Raw genomic sequence first — 23,067 nt, forward strand, 5'->3', positions numbered from 1 at the left:
ATGTGGGAGACCTGGGTGAGTCTCCTGGCTCCTGGCTTTGGCCTGGCTCACCCCTGGCTGTTGCCGTCATCTGGAGAATGAACTAGCAGATGGAAGATCTCTCTCTCTCTCTCTTCCTCTTTCTGTAACTTCAAGTTTCAAATAAACAAATCTTTTAAAAAAATATTATCTCATACAGTTTTACACAAAAAATGTTTAGAAACAGGATTCTATAATATGCAGCTTTCTGAGATCTTTTAATCTCAATACCACATTGAAATTTATAATTATAATATAATCACTTTGTTGATTTAAAAGATTCCATCATATTAACGTATAGCACAACTGAGCTAGTATTGAGGTGCAGCACGTTAAATGCCCACTAGTGAATCCAGCATCCCACACCAGAGTCTGGTTTGAGTACCGGCTGCTCTACCTCCATCTAGCTTCTTTCCAATGCACTTGTGAAGGCAGTGGAAGATGGCTCAAGTAGTAGCTCCCTGCCACCCATGAGGGACAGGCAGATGGAATTTCTGGCTCCTAGATTCAGCCTGGCCCTGAATCCAGCAGCCATTTGAGGTATAAGCCAGTGGATGGAAGACCCCGCTCCCTCTCTCTCTCCCTCTCCCTCTCTTCCCCCACCCCCACTTCCCTGCTCTCTCCTCATTATCTTATGGATTGAAGTTGGGATGTGAAGCGTGTTTTCAGCACATATCCAGGTTCTTGATTTTGCCAGTGGCTCTCCTGGCCTTCCTTTGTCGGGGTGTACTTTAGAGAATGTTATGGTGTCTATCGTGCTTCAGTCAGCCTGGGGGCTACACACATGTGGTAGTCACTTTCTGCCCCAGACCTGGAATTCCCTGAAGAGAAATCCCTCCAGGGAATACCAACCAGCAAGGTGTTATCCATTGGAAGAGCAAATGGCCACATGAGTATGGTGATTAGAAACGTAGCTATGCCACTCCCTGAATTCAGTGAGTTAATTTTAATGAGTGGTAAATTTGCTATCAAAAAGGCAGGGCAAGGATAGTAAGCTTAAGGAGGAAGGCTGGGAGGCTGGCCTCGTGGTACCCAGCATCTGCCTTCAAAGCACTGTAGAGGATCTCTGTTTCACTCATGGGTGGGTGCAGCAGGTATCACCCAACCTTCCAAAGTGGTTATGTGAACTTCTGTTTCGTTATTATTTTAATTTGCAAGATCTCTTTTTACTATATACCTATTTTTACATAGAATCCCCTCCTTAATGGATAAAATATCTTCTGTTACCTGAGGAAAGTAATTTTTAAATATATTTTACATTCGTTTATTATTCCTGTTCCTCTGATTCCTTTTGAATTACTTTTTCATTTTATTTATTTACCTTATAACTGTCATGTCAAACATGCAGAATTTTTTAGAAAGTCGATGTTTTAGCTGGGAGACTGAGATTACAGCACATTAGAAATCATCAGCTATCATTTCCCGCATGCGTCGTCTCCATCCTGGTCATTATATTACAGAGGAATCATACCCTCCAATCTCTTGCCTAGAGGCCTGGAGCCATGAGACAAGCAGTCCAATCTGACAAGGGTCCAGTGTTTTATATCTCCTTAGTTCCTTGTTTTAATTATGTAATCCTTTTCCTCAGTTGTGTTTGGGGTTCGTGATTACAGAATTTCTCTGGTTACAAGTGTGTGGAAAGGAAATCTCTGTTATCCTGCACTGAGGAGAAGTAGTCACATCTCTGAACAAAGTAGAGATAGAAATAGATTCCGTTTTGTAAACACCCACCCCTGATCTTTCCACATAGGTGCACACAGTGGCCCCTTCGGCACCTCACCTTTGGAACCAGCACCTCCGTCCACTTCTCAGGTCTTTAGAAGGGACAGTGATTTGCTAATGTGCTTGCTCAGGACTCCCCTGCATTCCTGAGTAGATTTCACATGTCTTCTGACAAGTAATTAATGCTTGTCCTTCTCCTCCACCTTTGAAATCGGTTGCTGTCATATTCTCTTCCATAGTCCTCATCTCTGTGGGTTGGTGTAAATTAATTTTGCTTTTCTGCCGCATTATTTAGCTGAGGAAGAGAAAATAAGTAAATCAATATATTATATTCACTGTGTTCCTTTGCTTGAACTTTTCAGTTCACCTCTTGACACTCCTCATTCCATGATTTTCTGGACTTTCAAAACCCAGGCTGAGTTTTGTTTCTGAGCAAATTTCCAGATCTTCATAAACTCTTCTGGTTTTTTCCTCTCTTGGAGCCCCCCTCCATGCTGCTCTGGCTGGAGGATTTTGACTTTAATAAATCTTGCTTTTAAATCTTAAAAAAAAAAATCTTTTGATTGACTTTGTTTTTAAGATTTATTTATTCATTTGCAAGGCAAAGTTACAGAGCAGCCTAGGCAGAGAGAGAGAGAGAGAGAGAGAGGTCCTCCATCCAATGGTTCATTCCCCACAAGGCTGCAATGGCCAGAGCTGTGCTGATCCAAAGCCAGGAGCCAGGCACCTCCTCTGGGCCTCCCATGCAGGTGCAGGGGCCCAAGCACGTGAGCCATCTTCCACTGCTTTCTCAGGCCATAGCAGAGATTGGAAGTGGAGCAGCCGGGACTCGAACCTGCATCCATAGGGGATGCAGGCACTGCAGGCAGCAGTTTTACTCACTATACCAAGCGCCAGCCCCCAATTGACTATTTAGAGCAGTGATTTCCCAAACGTTTTAATCCCATAGTCACTTTGTGAATACAAAAACATTCTAAATGCTTTACACATAAGCTCATGAGTACTGAGACTGCCCCCCCAGTATTTTCTGTAAACCAGTAAAAACGTGATCTTTGTTTTCTATATTTTGCTTTACCAAAATCAATAATAACATTTATTTAAAAGAAAAAATAATAATTTAAGTAATTATTTCGAAGTGTATTAAATGCAAGGGAGCGTAACGCTGTTTTGAATAATTAGAGATCCCAGTTATGCAGGCACAAGGCAGGTCTGTCAAACAGGAGACCTGATTTGGGTTCTAGCCAGCTTTGCTGTTAACTATTACAAGACATTTATCTCCCCACAATGCAATTTGCCTATTAGTAATTTGAAAAGGTCTAATTCAATGGTCTGGGGAACTATCAGTAGAAAAAATGTGTATATATATATATATATATACACACACACACATACATGGAGAACATTTAATGTTTTGAATAGGAAGTATTTTTTATCTGTGGCCTTTTTAACTGAAGGAAAACACATCTTTTTTCTTCTATTCAGATGTCTTTGAACCATGGTTCTGGTCTCTGCTAGATTTATTTATATACTTAAAAGAGTTGATAGGCAGTAACCCGACCTCTCAGATTTTCCTTTACAACTTATTCATATTTAATGTTTTAATCTACTTTGCTGTCTTCTCTAAAGTTCTTTCTGTTCATGTTTGTCTTTGTTTCAAGGAAAATAATTTCAAGGGACTGCACACATGATTCCAGACACGAAACAGATTCTACACTACATGAGCTAGAACTTCTGTTTCTCACCAGCCTGTGTTCTGACCCTTAAAGCCCATCTTATTGCAGAATTATGTCTAGATTGTCCTTTCCTGTCAAATGCCTATAATGAACGCACAAACAAGGAAGTTTTTGTGTGTGTGTGTGCGTGTGAATTTAGATGTTTCTACCAATGGTACAGCTGTGTAATTCTAAGCAGTGTTTCTTTCACGTTATTCTCACTTACACGCCATTAATTCTTTATTAATAGGTGGGAAATCAGGCTTATTAAGGACGTACTCAGTTGAACATAGTAATATATAAATACGACACTCTGCACTCATGCAATTGATCCAACAGTAGAAGAGATTTCTCAAGAGCACTCAAGCCCTGCAGGCAGCTTCCACTTGGGTAAGGAAAGAACAATTCAGGAATTGGCATACATGCAACAAGTTTACAAATCCGGAAACACGTGCTACTGAGCAGAATCTTAGCACCATTTGGATCTTGAATGCTGTTCTGCATAGCACTGAGATGTAGCTTTTATAATTTGGTATTAATAAATGAATTTGTCTGAACCTCATACCTGTTAACATATCCCTGTTACAGCTGTAATTCTAGAAGAGCAAGGATACCATCTGACTTATTGTTAGATACCCAGGAAGCAGAACACAAGACATTTAATAAGTATTTCTCAAATTATGAAATACAGTGAACGAGGAGGAGCTGCAGTTTTTTTCCAGCTGTCATAACAAATTACCATACAATGGTGACTTATAAACAGGACAATTTCTTCTTTCACAGCTGTAGGTGGCTAGGAATACCTGGATCAAAGCGCCAGTACTTTGAATGTGTCTAGTGAGGGCCTGCTTCTCACTGAGTCTTCCCCTGGTAGAAGGAAAGAGAGAGCTCTCCAGTATTTCTTTTTTTAAGAGTACTAAAGCCATTCATGATGTCTCTACTTATATGACATAATCACCACCCAGCACCAGAGTTCTACCACATCAGGAGTTCGGATGCCAACATATAATATGGGAGGGACACAAACATTCAGTCTACCGAAAGAAGATAGTAAATATAATATATAATATATAATATAATAAAGATAATATATATTAATGTCTACCCTAGCCCATCAAAATCGCAAATGTGTTACCTTAAAATAAGAGCAACTGGAACCCATTATACTTAGTGAGATAAGCCAGTACCAGAAAGACAGAACATATGTTTTGCCTGATCTGGAGTAAATAGTAGAGTACCTGAAATGTAACATATTGGACTGAATTGGACATTTTGAGATTGAACTCTTTACTTGGTGTAGGGTAAACCTTATGCTCATTAAGTAAACTGAAAATAGATCTTTGTAAAAATTAGGAGTGGGAATAGGAGAGAGGAGGAAGAAGGGTTGGAGTGTGGGCAGGAGGAAGGGTAGGGTGGGAAGTATCACTATCTCCCTAAATCTGTAATATACAAAATACATGAAACTTGTGTAACTTAAATAAAATTAAAAACAAAAAGACAAAAGAGTAATTGTATGAATTAAGATTTCCATCATCATTATACAAGAGTTCTCTTCCCTCCACATACTCACATTCACTTGTTATCATTTGGTAATGAGCAATCCACTAGGTGTGAGGTGATCCTGTAGTTTTAATTGCATTTCTCTGATGCCCGCACTCTCGTGTGCAGTGCAGCATTATTTGCAATAGACAAGATGTGTAAGCAGTGAAAATATCTATTAGATGATGAATGGATTTACAAATGTAGAATATACTCACAATGGAGTAATACACAGACACACAAAAATCAAGGAAATTCTGTCACCTCTTACAATGTGGATAAACCTGGAGGGTATTATGTCACGTGAAATAAGGATATTATGTCCTCACTTGTATATGGAATCCGAAAAATTGATGTCACAGAAGTAGACATTGAAATGGTGGTGACCAGAGATGGGGGGGGGGGGGGGGACAGGGAAGATGTTGTCCAAGCTAACAGTCTCCATTAGGTATGAGTAATACGGTTTAGTGACCTATGGCACAGCATGCTGACTACATTTAAGGTGCTACATATTTTAAACTTGCTTAAATAGATTTTAATTATTCTCTTCATTAAGAGATAGTAAGTATGGGGCGCTGGATTCTGTCCCGGTTGCCCCTCTTCCAGGCCAGCTCTCTGCTGTGGTCAGGGAGTGCAGTGGAGGATGGCCCAAGTGCTTGGGCCCTGCACCCCATGGGAGACCAGGATAAGTACCTGGCTCCTGCCTTCAGTGCGGTGCGCTGGCTGCAGCGCGCCGGCCGTGGCAGCCATTGGAGGGTGAACCAATGGCAAAGGAAGACCTTTCTCTCTGTCTCTCTCTCTCACTGTCCACTCTGCCTGTCCAAAAAAAAAAAAAAAAAAAGAGATAGTAAGTATATCAAGGACTGGCTATGTTAATTAGTGTGATTTAATCATATGTGTATCTATTATGATATCACATGGTACACCATGAACAAATAAGTATGATCAAAAATAAATTTAAATTTAAAAAGAATAGGAAGTTTGCTATATTCATCGGTCAAACTTCAATATATACTCATATGATGGTTTCTACTCATATTTTGCTTAATCAGTGTTAGTTTTAATTAACTAATAAATTAATTAATTGCTTAGCTGTCTTACGTGAGGGCTATTACTTCTCTAGTTGGCAATACAGTCAACATTTGTTTTAATACAACATAAACAGAAACTGTGATGAATGCTAAAATTTTAAGGAATTCTGAACACTATTATCAGTTGAAATGGAGAGAAGTTTTGGGAAATGGTAATACCAAAAATAGAATTGGTAAAATATGACAAATTTGACCTTGAAAATAGGGTAATAAATGTATCAAACTTAGCCAGTAAAAATTCTCATTTTTAGTTGCATGGAAGACAAATGAAGTAAAGACATAGGTCATGCTGGGAAGGTCAGGTGATAAAACAATAATTCTCAAAATTTAAAAATGTCATATTCTGCAACTTGGACTACATAGTGCTATAAATTATATGATCTTATAATTGCTCTTTCTCCTATCTACTCCCAGAAATTAACATCTCAGTAGTCAATGGGAGGAGTTGACATTATTCTTTGATGAAGTCTATTCATATCTAGGTGGCACTAGTCTTCTAAAAGTATATAAAAATTTTAGATTTATCATCCTGCATTTATAAGTCTATATAGAAATGACTTATCAAAAATTATAGGTACCTAACTAGCTTCCTGAAACTAAATTTTAGCTTTGTTGATGCAAAATTATTTGTATAATTATGTAATTCTTGGCAATCCATCACTACACATGATTTGTCTATCTTTTAGAGACATTCGACAGTAAGCCTATCAACTTAGTATTTCAATATAACCAAAGAATAACCTTTCAAAAATAGATTTATATTCTTACTGACCCAAAAAAATGTTATTTCAACTTTCAAAGAGAAAAAGCTTTGTATATTTAAGTTCGGTAGGAATCATTTTTGACTTGTGATATGTTGTCAGTAGGTTAAAATATAAAAGCTGGTTTGTTTTCTTTTCATTCATGTTCCAAGTACCCTTCTGTTATATATCAAGTTTTCTCAAAATGTGGCTTGTCTTAAAATCATGGTTCTTTCAGTATCACCTGAGACTAAGAAACTGTTTTAAGAGTTGCAAATCATTAAAATATGTTTTTCATCTATGGCATTCATCAATCAGAATAATGTCTAAACCAAGTAAACTCTTTAAGGAGGTGTAAAAATGACAGTGAGCGGCAGCCTGCAAGTACACATACAGAGGAATAATGTGAAATAAGTCAGTCACAGAAAGACAACACCACATAGTTTCCCTTATATGTGGAATCTATTTAAAAAGTTAATCTCAGCCGGTGCTGAGCCGGTGCTCACTAGGCTAATCCTCCGCCTTGCGGCGCCGGCACACGGGTTCTAGTCCCGGTCGGGGCAGGCCAGCTCTCTGCTGTGGCCAGGGAGTGCAGTGGAGGATGGCTCAAGTGCTTGGGCCCTGCACCCCATGGGAGACCAGAATAAGTACCTGGCTCCTGCCATCAGATCAGCGCAGTGCACCGGCCGCGGCGGCCATTGGAGGGTGAACCAACGGCAAAGGAAGACCTTTCTCTCTGTCTCTCTCACTGTCCACTCTGCCTGTCAAAAAAAAAAAAATTAAATCTCATAGAAGTAGATGGCAGAAGAGTGGTCACAGTGGGGAAGACTATAAAGGAGGGAGTGGGAGAGGGGTTGTGAACATGTACAAGGGCGCCGCTGGATAGCAGCTGTAACTTCTAATGTCTATAGCACAATACGTTAACTATGGTTGGCTAATAGTTAACTGTGGGGAGCAACTCGGACTAGACTAAGTTACTGGAATTAAGACTTATTCTATGCATCTGCTCTCCCACAATATGGCGCTGAGAAGGGAGAAACAGCTTCTACACAGCTGCCTCCAGTTCAACCAATAAACTGTAGGACCTGCTCCTGATTGGAGGAGAGCAGCGTACTCGGCGTGTGGGTAGCAGAGTTGGGATTGGTGGAAGAGGACTATAAAGGAGGAGAGAGACAACATGCACCAGGAACATCTAAGAGGAACATCTAAGGGGAACACCTGTGCAGCCCCCGAGAGAGCCGGCCAGCAGTGTGCCGCTCCCCCGCGGAAGTGGGGAATGTGGCAGGGGGAACCGCCCTTCCACGGAGGTGGAAGGGACAGTAGCCAACCCGGGAAGAACCAGCAGCAAACCCGGGGAGGGCCGAGCAGACAAAAGAACAGCGCAGGGTCCTGTGTCGTTCCTCCACGAAGAGGGGGAGCGACAGTTAACAGACTTCAAAATAGCTTGTAGAGAGGATTTTGGTTGTCCATAACACAAAGAAATGATACACATTTAAAGTGATGGATAGATATTATATTCATGGACTGAAATAACACACTGTACTCCATAAGTATGTACAATTATTGTGCATCAATTAAAGTTATAAAATACATATTAAAATTTATCTTTCTAGCACAGTTATGGTAGAAAAATCTTTAAAAGAATCTAAAGATATGACAATATATACATCTTATTTGTACCCTAATGAACAAAATCTTATTTTTGATCAAAAGTTCCCTATAAATTATTAGCAATTATGATAACTGATGCATGTGCATTTTTAAAGATGTATTTATTTATTTGAAAGTCAGAGTGTGAGATGAGAGAGTGAGAGGGAGAGACAAAGAGATTGATTTCCCTGCCACGGGTTTACTCCCCAGATGGCCACAACAGTCAGTCTGGGCAGGCCTACACAAGGAACCAGGAAATCCATCATGGTCTCCCAAATGGGTGGCAGGGCCCAAGCATTTGGGAACAACTCATTTTTAGCCTTATGACCTGCAGAACACTGTTCCACCATGTTTGTGGAAATTTATTATGGCAGTTCTAGGAAATGAGTACCCTACTATGATTCCATGATTCAGCCCTTTTTCAGTCCACTAGAAGCAACATAGTACATTAAAGAAACAGCTTAACAGCTTTAGAAATTGTCTGTTGGGTTCAGGCATGTTTTATCTACTTACTAGCTTAAAATTGATTAAACATTGCAAAAAGTATGTAAATGTCGCCAAGGTTAAATATACCAAGGTTAAGAAGAAATGCTTCTAAATCTGCTCAGAGTTTTACTTGTTGTATAGGAAATACACAACAAAAAACTAACAATTATTCCCTAGAGAATTCTACTGGCCATATAGCTGCACTACTCATCCTTAATTCAAATCATTATCATTAATTCATTTAGGATTGCTCGTTTGAGAGGTTTTCTCTTCACCTGGGAAATTCACATTTTTTTTACTTTTCTTAAGGAAGTGGTTTTGAGGTGCATTTGATTTTCCTTTTCTTAGAAGCCTTTGACAAACAAGTTAATCCTGCTTTGTCACAGAATAGCTGTATACTAACAAAAAGAGTCACTGAAAATTCCAAAAGGAATTATGATTTCCTGAGAAATCAAACTGTAATTATGTCTCATTGGAAGGATTTGTTGCAAGACAGAGTGATCACGTGGTTTTTTCCCCAGAGAGCCAGATGGGTTAATTTTCCTTTCTTGAGAACTCATGAGAAGCCTGTTCCACCCCCAGACCACCATCAAGCAACTCCTACTCTGGAAGACTCTGACATCTCTATTTTCCCCTCATCGTATCCTGTCTCCTCTCTGCTCTGCTCCCCTTTTCCTTAGACCTAGCAGGGAATTCTATACCTTTGTCTTCATGCGAATCCCAGGTTTCTTATTACCCAACGGATATAGTGCCAAGTGTGAAACTCCAGGAGACTATAAGAGTGCTCCCTCTTTCTTCCAGGCGTGGTAATGGCCATGAATGTACAACTGAAAGAACTATTTCTCCACAAGGGCACAGAACCATATGCGAAGTTAAGATATTGAGAACAGGCCGGTGCCGCAGCTCACTAGCCTAATCCTCCGCCTCTGGTGCTGGCACACCGGGTTCTAGTCCCGGTCAGGGTGCCGGATTCTGTCCCGGTTGCTCCTCTTCCAGTCCAGCTCTCTGCTGTGGCCCCGGAAAGCGGTGGAGGACAGCCCAAGTGCTTGGGCCCTGCACCCGCACAGGAGACCTGGAGGAAGCAGCTGGCTCCTGGCTTCAGATCAGTGCGGTGCGCCAGCTGCTGCGGCCATTGGAGGGTGAACCAACGGCAAAAAGGAAGACCTTTCTCTCTGTCTCTCTCTTTCACTGTCCACTCTGCCTGTCAAAAACAAAGATATTGAGAACAACCCCAACATTTGGAATGTAGCTTGTCCTCGTTGCCTTGCCTACTCTAAGTCATTTTTAGAAATTGTGATTTTTCAGGCCAGCGCCGCGGCTCACTAGGCTAACCCTCCGCCTAGCGGCGCCGGCACACCGGGTTCTAGTCCCGGTCGGGGCGCCAGATTCTGTCCCGGTTGCCCTTCTTCCAGGCCAGCTCTCTGATGTGGCCAGTGAGTGCAGTGGAGGATGGCCCAAGTGCTTGGGCCCTGCACCCCATGGGAGACCAGAAGAAGCACCCGGCTCCTGCCATCGGATCAGCGTGGTGCACCGGCAGCCATTGGAGGGTGAACCAACGGCAAAGGAAGACCTTTCTCTCTGTCTCTCTCTCTCACTGTCCACTCTGCCTGTCAAAAAATTTAAAAAAAAAAAAAAAGAAAAATAGAAATTGTGATTTTTCATGATTTTGCAGAATCACGGTCAGGAAACAGTGGCATAATTGTGGACCCTGACTGGATCTGAGTAAGGGGTATATTGGAAAGACGCTGTTTCTGTGCCCTCAAATCGTCCCGGCATTCACTTGTACACACTGAGGGCTCCTGTCACTCTGCTTAGGGGATTTTCCACAGTCTATTGAAATATTCTTTGCTATGTTCAAGATCATTTGAAATTAAAGAAAATCAGTTACCCTGGAAACAAGTCTCAACCAACATCAGGGATTTAGAAATTAAATTCACCAGGTTTCTCTCCTGATCTCAAATAACTTGGGATACCTACTTTGTTTGCATCACCCTGAGTTCCTCAGTGAACTGGGTCCCATTCCCAGTCACAGCTGGATGGGTGACACCCTTCCTTTACCTGTTCCCTTCCTTTTTTTTTTTTTTTTGTCATGCATTCATGCATCCTTGCTCACTTGTCTGCCAATTCAATTGCAGATGGATCCAAGATATAACTATGAAAAGAAAATCTCAAAAATTTTAAGAATATCTATTGCTTTTGTGAGGAGAAAGGAATACAGTGTTTCTAAGAAATGACACAAATCTTGAGAATCAAAAGAAGATAATTGCAATACCACATCAGTAAACAGAATGTATTAATAATCCTTTATGACTCAATAAAAGAGAAAAATCCAAAAGAAAATGGCCCAATAATACTAGTTATCTTGAAACTTCGATATGAAGCACCTGTAAATATACCTAATCAAAATCCTATGGCAATGTGTTACACAGCGCTTTACATACACTGCTACAATGTTTTAAATTACTCTCCTTCTTAGACTCAGTTGAAAACTTTACAAAGATGTGATGCTCAGCAATGTAGACATAAGCTGTGTAGAAATTATACAGCAAAAAGTTTGGTTGAATATCTTAATTTCTAGTAAAAGTCTGTCCCAAAAATTCTAATGTGCATGATTCCAATTGTGCAATAATACTGTTACTTGTAAGCGAAAAAAATTCTCCAAAATGCAATGCATATGCTGATAAAATAAATGGATACTTAGAAACGGAGTGATAGAAATACATGTTGCTATAATGGAAAATGAAATGGAATATTGAGCTGTCAGAATCCTTTGCTTTTACAGATGTTCACGACTCTTCATCTTGGTATAATACCTCTTGAAGTATATTTTCAGCTTTCATTGTATTGTGCAACATTTCATATCCTAGTCTTCCTTTGATAACTATAGCTACTCCAAGTTGATAGTACTGTCTGATCCACTAAATAAAGATCAAATCTTTCTAGCTCAGGTAAACTCTTCTACAGAGATTTAATAATTCCAAATAAAGGAAATACTTCTATAAAGTTTAAGAAACTTTAATAACTTCTTTATTTCTACAAACCCTTAAGTGATTTTTGCTATTGCAATTGAGAGCCACTTTTTCAGGAAAAATAATTCCAAGACATTTTTGATATCCCATTTATCTTCTCATGGGGGGGGGGAGAATGGCTGTAACTTCCAGCTTTATCTACAAAACAATGTAACTGCAATAGAAAGGTGATCAAAGTTAGAAACTGAGTCTGCACAGACTTAACACTTGCCCTCTAGTTGTACATCTTATGGCATTTAGCAGCAAAATTTTGGAGTTCTTTTTTGCTTGTTTTTGTATTTTTGTAGTTTAATCCTTGTTTTGAAGCTTTATGCATTACTCCCATATCTCTAAACAAGTTTGTGTATAGTAATCGCATCTGCCCTGGTTAAGAGAACAACACTGAAGGTACTTGGAGAGGTTTTTAGAGGCAAACAATTTAATATCAGACCATATTGTTCTATATTGCTGTTAACGTCTGCTTTCAGATTTTTGATGTTTTGTCATTTAGACCACCTAAATCTCCAATAAGCAGATGCTGAAAACTAAGACTGGAACAAGTGCCACCTATCCAGATCATCTGCGCTGCACTGTTGTTGCCATAATATGCTTTGGACAATAGAAGACAATTATTTGCCAACCAAGAATTAAACAATACATTGTGTTTTTGTTTATATTTCAAAAGTTTCAAGAGGCAAGCATCTTAATACATTTTTGTATTCAAACAAATTGTGTAAATATTGACTTTGATTTTTGGTTTGTTCTTAATTTTTAACCTGTATAAAGACAGATTGTTGGGGCTGGTATTGTGGCATACTAGGTTAAACTTCCACCTGCAGTGCTGGCATGCCATATGGGCGGCGGTTCGAGTCCCAGCTGCTCCTCTTCCAATCCAGCTCTCTGCTATGGCCTGGGAAAGCAGTGGAAGGTGGCCCAAGTCTTTGGGTTCCTGCTCCCACATGGGGAACCTGGAAGAAACACCTGGCTCCTGGCTTCAGATCATCCTAGCTCCAGCAGTGGCAGCTATTTTGGGAGTAAACCAATGGAAGGAAGACCTTTCTCTCTGTCTCTCCCTCTCTCTGTCTGTAACTCTGCCTCTCAAATAAGTAAACAAAATCCAAAAAAAACAAAAAAAAACTGAAATAATTTAATTACCAATTTAATTTCCTAAATGGTGGGAGGTTATCAAATCAAATCTCACATGAGACAGAGTTGGTTTTCTTTTCTTTTTTTTTTTTTTTTTTTTTGGACAGGCAGAGTTAGACACTGAGAGAGAGAGAGAGAGACAGAGGGAAAGACTTATTCATTTGAAAATTATTGTTCATTAAGTTACAAACTAACAAAAATCCATGTGTTCATGATCATAATGCCACTGATCTCAACAGAGAAATAGTTAAGTAGTGGGAACCTGGAGCTGGCACCATAGAGAAGCAGGTGACAATGCTGTCTGCAACCTCAGCTTTCCAAATCAGAGTGCTGGTTCGAGTTCTGGCTGCTCCACTTCCAACCAAGCTTCCCATTAATGCACCCAGAAAGGCAGTAGATACTGGCCCTAGTACTTGGGTTGCTGACACCCATACGGGAGACCAGAATGGAGTTCCTGGCTACTGGCTTTGGCCTGACCCTGTCCTAGCTGCCCATTTGTGGTAGGAGCTAGATCTTGCGAAGCTGCAGTGTTGGGTCTAGTGGTTGAGCTCCTAGTACTCAGGTCTGGGACCTGAATGGGGTTGCTGACTCCTGATATCTGTTGCAGGTATTTGAGGAATGAACCAGCAATTGAGCACTGTATCTCTTTTTTCTATTTTTCTCTTTTTCACTTACTGTCTCGCTCTCTCTTTCTCTCTTCCCCCTCTCATAAACAAATAAATACATAAACAAAGAAATGCATGAGCACTGTTCCTGTAGATCATTACCTTAATTTGGTATGCTACAGAAGTTCTTCATGGACACATCCCATTTTGTTACACAAAATATTTAGAAGAATCTAGATATATTAAAACTTAACTTGTACTGCTTTGTCAAGGACATTTTTTTCATGCAAGAGCAGAGCAGAGCATGACAGTGAAGAATGCAATGACTCCTGGCCAGGTTTGGTGCCTTCACTTGATTTCTGCCAAGGAAACAGCGCTTTCACCCACCATTGCTTTGTCTCATCGATACAAGAATCAACACAGTGAATATGAAAAATTGCATCAATTTTTATTAAGAAAATCATTCTAACCCCTCAAACCCTCTTGAAATATTACAGGATTGTGGGTGGATTCAAGGATCCCTGAGTACAGCTGGCATACAACATTCACTCTGCAACTCACTACAGGATGCCTTCAGAATGTACTAAATGCTTTCTGTCACTCATATACATTTTTACGAATTACATTAGCCTTTTCAGTATGAATCTGTGCTGTCTTATAAGCTCACCATTTTTCTCACTTTCTATCATCATCCTTGATTCTATCACCATACTTCTACTCAAAGTATGCAAGAAAATATCGATTAGATATATTTAAATTATGTTAGCAAATTTTTCCTTTCCAAAGTGAGTCTATGTGACTGCAAATTATTCAGAGCTGATGTGATGAATAGACACTGCTTACATAAGAAATATTTGCTCCATTTGATTCCTTTCTGTTAGCTTGCTTCTTTTCACAGAAAGTACATTTTCATTTATCTCTGTGGAAGCTTAATTGTCTTTGATGACTCAACATTTAAAAAAAAGTCAAAAAAAGGGAAAAATGCGTCATTCATTTTGGCAGGTTTTAAGAAATTAAATGCATGAGAGGAAAGTGAAGACCAAGCTGAGGGAGACATTTTTCAAGAGCAAAGTATAAAATAGAAAACTATTGCTGTCCTATTGAGGAAACAGAGACCCCCCAGTTTCCTACTTTGGTGGGGAAGAAAGAAACGTTTTTTCCAAAGATGGGACTAAGCAAGATATAAATCAGAGTATCTCAAGTGGGCAGAGGCTACAGCTCTCCTACTGTTCTTGACTCACACGCGTTATTTCCAATACTTGTCTTCCAGGATGAACTGAAAATGGCCATTAGCACACCTGTATCACACCTATAGGTACTAAGATCGGAAACCCACGTCCTCATTCTAAGACGTTCCATTTGAACGAAAGCTGTCCTTGCAGACTTTCCCTCAGAAGGTCTTGAGCTATTTTGAAGCTATTTTGAATTCCCTCCTTGTGTATGTTTATTTTTTTCAGCAAATGTTGATTCAGTGTTAAATATTATAGTGGATATTCTGGGAATGTAAAATAGTACAGAACTGTGTCCCTCTCTATTGTACTTCTAAATTACTGGGAAAATCAGATAGGTTCACAAATTACTAAAATAGTAAGCAATTCATGATAATTCTATAATGGGGAATATAAAAACAATGCTATAGGGTTTGGGTGGATGTACAAATTAAGGATGAAATGAGTTAAGGAGACAGTTTTAACTAGATTACTAAGTGTAGGTAGGTGTGGGTAGATAATAAAAATTATGAAACATCTCTGGTGTAAACAGCACCCCAGGAATAAATAGCAGGAAAGAAAAATAACATACATAATAGTGAGGGTGTGCTCGAGAGCTGGTAATGAGTGAGGCTAGCTGTAGTCTATCTAACAGGAAAAACTGTGACCTATGATTGCATCACATAGTTACACCTCTTCCTATGGCTCAGTTTCTCATCTACAGAGGTAGGGTGATAAAGCCCTGACTTTCCTACAAGGTCATTGCTAGACTCAGGTAAAGTGTTGACACACTTGAGAAACTATGAAATAATATACTTCATATGTCTTACTATAATTGTATTTACATATTTACTTTATTTGGATGTCTACTAGAATTTTCAGATACCTATTACAATCTCTATTCAGACGAAAAGACTTCAGAAAATAGAAATAATAACTCACAGCTTTAAACAATGTTAGTAAAAAGAGATTTATCCAAGCTGATACCAGGAGTAAGCTGGACAGAAGGAATGCATTTATGATACAGGAAGGATTTTTTTTCCTAAGAAATTATGGTATACTTATTTAAAGTTAGTGATTAAAAAGTTGGTGCTGGCATTGACGATGGCATCCCACATCTGAGCACAGGTTCCCATCAAGCTCCCTGCTAACATGCTGAGGTTGGCAGAGAAAGGTGGACCAAGTACTTTGGCCTCTGCCACCCATGTGGGAGACAAGGATGGAGTTCCAGGCCCCTTCTTTGGCTTGGAGTAATACCTGTATTACTACAAACTTTATAAAATTATCTGTTAGTTAACTCTACCATGCAAAGAATCTTCTTTGTCAATTGGTAGATAATATACGAAGTTTTGATCAATTCAAGATAAATTTTCACTTGTGAGTGGTTTGTACTTAATATTTCTAGAAATTAGTTGTTAAATAGCTAATATAAAAATTTTATTTCAGATTTACAATAAAATATAAATAGTTCTTAATGGCATTCATCTAAAAACCATCAAAAAGCAATGAATAAATGTAAGTATTTATAAACTTCTGTAAGTTCACTAGGTTTGATACTTTTTTACTCCACTGATTCAGCATATAAAAATATAGAAATATGAACATAATTCTTAAAGGAACATAATAAAACAAGAAATATGATAGAGTAAATACATTTTTGATCCCATATATATGCAGCAATAATAAAATGTAAAGCGTTTTGCAACAATTTTTAAATAGTAAGATAAAAATAAATAATTTGAGATGTATCTAGCAAGTCATTTTTAATATTTTTTTCAATTAAGTTTAAAATTCTAACTATAAATTTATAATCCTTTAACAATAAAATATTGAGTTTAATGAGTCATTATGATAAAAATGCTACAAATAATTCACAAAAATAGGAGTTTGAAAAGACTGAAGTTTCAAAACTGTATAGAATATATCTTGACTACTTGTAATTATCTTCTGGTAAAAATAATCTATTGAAAATATTTTAGGCCGGCGCCGTGGCTCACTAGGCTAATCCTCCGCCTTGCAGCGCCGGCACACCGGGTTCTAGTCCCGGTCAGGGCACCGGATTCTGTCCTGGTTGCCCCCTTCCAGGCCAGCTCTCTGCTGTGGCCAGGGAGTGCAGTGGAGGATGGCCCAAGTACTTGGGCCCTGCACCCCATGGGAGACCAGGAGAAGTACCTGGCTCCTGCCATCGGATCAGCGCAGTGCGCTGGCTGCAGCGTACCGGCCGCGGCAGCCATTGGAGGGTGAACCAACGGCAAAAGGAAGACCTTTCTCTCTGTCTCTCTCACTGTCCACTCTGCCTTTCAAAAAAAAAAATATTTTAAAACAATGTCAAAAATATAGAACAATGTCATTTAACTACTACAATATATTTTAAAACCATGATTAAAAAGAATGCCTTGGGTAGGAAGAGACAGAAAAGTGAGTAGAAAAAAATGGAGATTCTAATTGACCAGCCCATCCCCAGCTATGCAGCCATTTGTGAAGTGAACCAATAGATGGAAGGTCTCTCTCTCTCTCTCTCGCTCTCACTCTCGTTCTCTGTAACTCTACCTTTCAAACAAATAAATAAATCTTCTAAAAAAAGAATTAAACCAGCACTTCTATATGGGATGTGGGCATCTCAAACTGCAGGTTGACCTGCTGAATCACAATGTCTACCCCAATCAATTTTACTTTTAGAAATTAGAAATTTTGCATGAGAAATAAAGATTACATACAAATGTCAAAAAAAACCTGGAAAATATTCCCAATACATAGCTCAAATAAGATGCAAACTGTCTAAAATACAGAGATTTTATCATTCAATGCAAACAAAATAGTAATGACCAACAGTAATTAGATACAGGATATGACGAGGAAAAGAAATCTAACTGGTCATATAGAAAAGGTGATCAACATCACATTCTAATGACACAAAGGAAGTAAAAAGTATACAGTGTATCATGCTTTACTCTTTAGAGATTAGAATTTGAATGTTTTTGGAATCAGTGTTGAAGATGTCTGTGAAGCATGCAACTCTGCACACTGGTGGACATAAGTTGATGCAGCCTTTTAAGCAAGCAATTTTGCAAACAATCCAATCTCAAAATAAACGTTTTAATTTAATTTCATCAAAAGTTGACCACTAAAGTTTCATATTTTATATATATGCACAGAGGTACACACACAAAAAGATATGACGGTCAGTTAGAAATTCATAATAAAACTGAAAATGACATATATGTATATTCAAATATCAATAAAAATCCAAGATATATTACTTTAAAACCACTAAATAGTATGCTAATTTTAGAGATGAACCACATGCTCACTTGTTCAAACACCTAATTGCTAATCTTTCAACTAACATTAGGCCAACACTGAAGATGAAGCCAGGAACCAGCCTCCTTCTGAGATGAAAAGAATATGAAATTATTTCTGTAACTTTTTATTTTCACACTTCTGTTTTCAATTTTTTTGAGTTTGACATTAGAGCATAGACCTAATTATTTTCAGAATTGCCACTGCTAAATTGACACTGTGAGCTATAATTTGCTCACTTTCAATTGAGATTAATAAACGAACAAAACTTTTTAAGTGTAATTTATTCCTTTCCAAGACTTTCTTCTTGTATTTATTGATACATTCTTTATTATGTCTGATCAAAAATAATTTATCATATGGATTGTAAATGATTTTGGATATTCTCCTCTAAGTAAGTATCTCACATGCAGAAGTTGACATTAGATGAGGAAACTTCAAGAAGTTTCTGGAATGGCCAGCGCCGCAGCTCACTAGGCTAATCCTCCGCCTGAGGCGCCGATACCGCGGGTTCTAGTCCCAGTTGGGGTGCCGGATTCTTTCCCAGTTGTTCCTCTTCCAGGCCAGCTCTCTGCTGTGGCCCGGGAGGGCAGTGGAGGATGGCCCAAGTGCTTGGGCCCTGCACTTGTACGGGAGACCAGGAGAAGCACCTGGCTCCTGGCTTCGCATCAGTGCAGCGCGCCGGCCATAGCAGCCATTTGGGGGGTGAACCAGTGGAAGAAAGACCTTTCTCTCTGTCTAAAAAAAAAAAAAAAGAAGAAGTTGTTTCTGGAAAACTAGAATTAAAGAATATTATGCATTTTCTATGAACTTTTTGGAAATTCCTATACATTTATTAAAAGACTGGCCTAAGTAAAAATTAAAGGCATTTTAAACTTCTATTTTGTCTGGCCGGCACCGCGGCTCGCTAGGCTAATCCTCCACCTAGCGGCGCCGGCACACCAGGTTCTAGTCCCAGTGGGGGCGCCGGATTCTGTCCCGGTTGCCCCTCTTCCAGGCCAGCTCTCTGCTGTGGCCAGGGAAGGCAGTGGAGGATGGCCCAAGTGCTAGAGCCCTGCACCCCATGGGAGACCAGGAGAGGCACCTGGCTCCTGCCTTCGGGTCAGCGTGGTGTGCCGGCTGCAGCACGCCAGCCATGGCAGCCATTGGAGGGTGAACCAACAGCACAAAGGAAGATCTTTCTCTCTGTCTCTGTCTCTCTCTCTCTCACTATTCACTCTGCCTGTCAAAAAAAAAAAAAAAAACCTTTTATTTTGTCTAAGGTTTTGAATCACAGAATATTCATCAATTGTACACAAATATGAATTGGGATATATTTAAGTTTTCTTTTTGTTTTTGTTTATATTATCATTTAATATGTATTAAATTTAACTCAAAAAGGAGGTGCTTCTCTAAAGTGTGACCCAGCCCTCCCTTTTCTCTCTCTCTGTACATATGCACACATAAATGTAAACATACATGTACTGAGGATGTATATATCTTATGTCCATCTAGTTTCTTTTTTTTTTTTTCAGAGTTATACAGAGAGAGGAGAGGCAGAGAGAGAGAGAGAGAGAGAGAGTCTTTCGTCCGTTGGTTCACTCCCCAAATGGCCGCAACAGCTGGAGCTGCGCCGAAATGGCCAGAGCTGCACCCATCCGAAGCCAGAAGTCAGGAGCTTCCTCCAGTCTCCCACACGGGTGCAGGGGCCCAACGACTTGGGCCATCTTCTATTGCTATCTCAGGCCATAGCAGAGAGCTGGATCGGAAATGGGGCAGCCGGGTCTTGAACAGCCACCCATATGAGATGCTAGCGCTTCAGGCCAGGGTGTTAACCTGCTGTGCCACAGCGCCAGCCCCAAATCTAGTTTCTAGTTTATTTATCTATCAGCTTTCACAATCACTATTAAATCTTACAGTATTTTGTAACAATAACATTTTTTGGTGACAAAGATTTGAATTTCAATTAACATAGAATTCTAAAATTTAAAGCATATAATACTCTCAATCCTAATTACCTCTAGAAAGTTGCTTAAAATTGGAAGAAAATATTTAGATATTAGCCAAAAGTATGAGTGGAATGCAGCACTCATATTTGACTAGTTATAAGGTTAATCTATGTGTTCCCAATGAGATACATACTAAAGAATGTCAAAAATGGCACTTAATGATTTTAATAATACTGAGGTAGTTATTATCTTGTTTTCCAGATGTCAAGGATGACTCAATGTTTAATAACAGATTTCTGTTGACCACAAAATTGAAGCTGAATTTTGCTAAATTTTGGTGCCAGAAAGCAAGATAGAGAAGTAGTAAAACAGATGCTTCTACCTGATAAGCCAGTTAGAAGACACCGTATGATGAGAAAAACTGAAAAAAAAAATATATATATATATAAAGCATGCTAGTGTGATTACAGTTCACTTTGAGGCAGAACTGTGTCTATGGGAGGGTACTTTTAAATTTCTGGTCATTTCATTCTTTGTCAATTGAGTTTTTCATAAGAAAAATATTTTATAAATGAAGGCATAGAAAAATTCTAGCTGATAAATTGCATTTGGTAATTTTTCTTCTTAATTTCCTCCCTTGCACTCTCTCTATGTAATTTAATATAAATTTTATATATAATACTTAGAGATTTCACATGGACAGCCAGTATCCATTATGCTGGATTTTAAATAAATACGACTACATTAAATTGTGAAATATTAAGACTAAACATGAGCAGCAATCTGTGTCTTCATTTTGGATAAAAATGGCCAAAAAGGTACTGCGACATGGGAAACTAAGTGGAACAGAGATAATCATTAAATTTTTTAATTGCTGGATGATAACTGGGAAGTGATTGTTTTTCCTTTTCCTCTGCTTCCTACGAGAAGACTTGTGATAATATTGACAAATTACATTCTAAATGATTGTCTTTTCTAATGATCAAACAGACCAAAAACAGTCTCCTTTTTCCTTTTATGTATTCACAGAGCCCATGGAGATCCTTTTTCTTTAAAATGGGCATTTTCCTTAAACTATTACTTCACTATTTTCAGACAAATGAATCAACCTTGCTTGGAACCCTTTGCCTCATCATCGGAACCGGGGCAAGGTATGGAGCAATCTACTCAGTTAGTCCTCTTTTATTTGCAGTTCTAAAAGAATAGTTCATCTTGCTTCCATTTCAAGCTGAGCGTCAGTTGATTTGTCTCTGATGGAACACCTATTCCTCTCTGAGTAGGATTCTCAGTTGTAACGGCCAAGAATTTGAGACAGAGAACACAAAGTGAGCACCTGCTCACCTACCTACTAGGCTTACATCACCACATCCTTCTTGCTGCCTTTATCTGCCTGCCACTAACACACTGGACACTTACTGCACATCTGCTGCAGTGATTCTCAAGTTTTTGGTCTCAGAAAACTTTTATAAATTTAAAAATTATTCAGGGGGCCAGCGCTGCGGCACAACCGGTTAACACCCTGGCCTGAAGCGCCAGCATCCCATGTGGGTGCTGATTCAAGACCCGGCTGCTCCACTTCCAATCCAGCTCTCTGCTGTGGCCTGGGATAGCAGTAGAAGATGGCCCAAGTGCTTGGGCCCCTGCACCCGTGTGGGAGACTGGGAAGAAGCTCCTGGCTTTAGATGGGCTCAGCTCTGGCCATTGCGGCCCACTGGGGAGTGAACCATCAGATGGAAGACACCTCTCTCTCTGTGTGTGTGTAACTCTGACTGTCAAATAAATAAATAAATCTTTAAAAAATTATTCAAGATCCCAAAGAATTTATGTTTATATGGATTGCTTTTTTCTGTATCTCCTATATTAAAAATGAAAACTGAAATTTTAAAAATAAAAATAAAGTCAAGATATAGTTTGATGGAAACTTCACACTGTTGTCAAACAATAAAAAGCTCAAAATATTTGCTGAATAACATAACTTCAAAAATTCAGTAGCATTAATATTGTCTTATACTCATAGATCTTATTAGAGTAGTATTTCAATTCACAATTATAAATCAGTGAATTATTTACAAAAATTAAGCTGTAGCTGTAGTTAATTTTCTTTCTTTCCCTTTTTATTTTTATTTTTTGACAGGCAGAGTTAGACAGTGAGAGAGAGAGACAGAGAGAAAGGTCTTCCTTCCGTTGGTTCACCCTCCAAATGACTGCTGAGGCTGGCGCATAGCACCGATTTGAAGCCAGGAGCCAGGTGCTTCCTCCCGGTCTCCCATGCAGGTGCAGGGTCCAAACACTTGGGCCATCCTCCACTGCCCTCCTGGGCCACAGCAGAGAGCTGGACTGGAAGAGGAGCAACCAGGACAGAATCCGGCGCCCTGACCAGGACTAGAACCCGGGGTACCGGCACTGCAGGCGGAGGATTAGCCTAGTGAGCCATGGCGCCGGCCTCTAGTTAATTTTCTATATGAAATATAATTGGGTTATTTTGCAGAAAAGCTTAAATCAATATATAAGTATCTTCAAAATGGTCACAAAAATATATGTTATCTTGTAATTTCATTTTTAGGAACTTTTTAAAGTCTCTTTATAGCAGAGAAACACATGAAACAAAAAGTACAATGTGTTTACTCTCTAGTTTATACCATCATATTTGTTTGTTTGCTTATTTATCACTTCACAAAATCCAAGAGCAGAATTTATGACAGTCAATCCTGTCCTAGATTATGCATGTTTCACTACTCTCACCTCTTCTTCTTTATGCCTGGCACTTAAATGCACTCTTAGACAACAGTGAAAGTCAAAGTCAAATTATACTATGTCCTGCTGGAAAAAAATTAAAAGGTCACTGAATCCAACACTATATAGATATACAGGCAGAATCATCTACTATGAGAACTAATTGTTTTGGGTAGGTGCA

The 23,067-nt window shown here is 39.2% G+C and overlaps 1 protein-coding gene across 8 annotated transcripts in view; it reads right to left on the bottom strand.

The window, feature by feature from the left end:
* C2H8orf48 (chromosome 2 C8orf48 homolog) overlaps nucleotides 1–23,067 on the bottom strand; it is a 289,137-nt gene that overhangs the window by 12,179 nt on the left and 253,891 nt on the right. For all 8 annotated transcript variants that reach the window (XM_051832525.2, XM_051832523.2, XM_070068499.1 and 5 more), the window contains one exon: nucleotides 1,799–2,035. The gene's annotated coding sequence lies outside the window, so the exon portion shown is untranslated. The remainder of the gene's footprint in view (nucleotides 1–1,798; nucleotides 2,036–23,067) is intronic.

Source organism: Oryctolagus cuniculus, chromosome 2 (assembly GCF_964237555.1).
Source record: "Oryctolagus cuniculus chromosome 2, mOryCun1.1, whole genome shotgun sequence".
In the NCBI taxonomy this organism is placed as follows: domain Eukaryota; kingdom Metazoa; phylum Chordata; class Mammalia; order Lagomorpha; family Leporidae; genus Oryctolagus; species Oryctolagus cuniculus.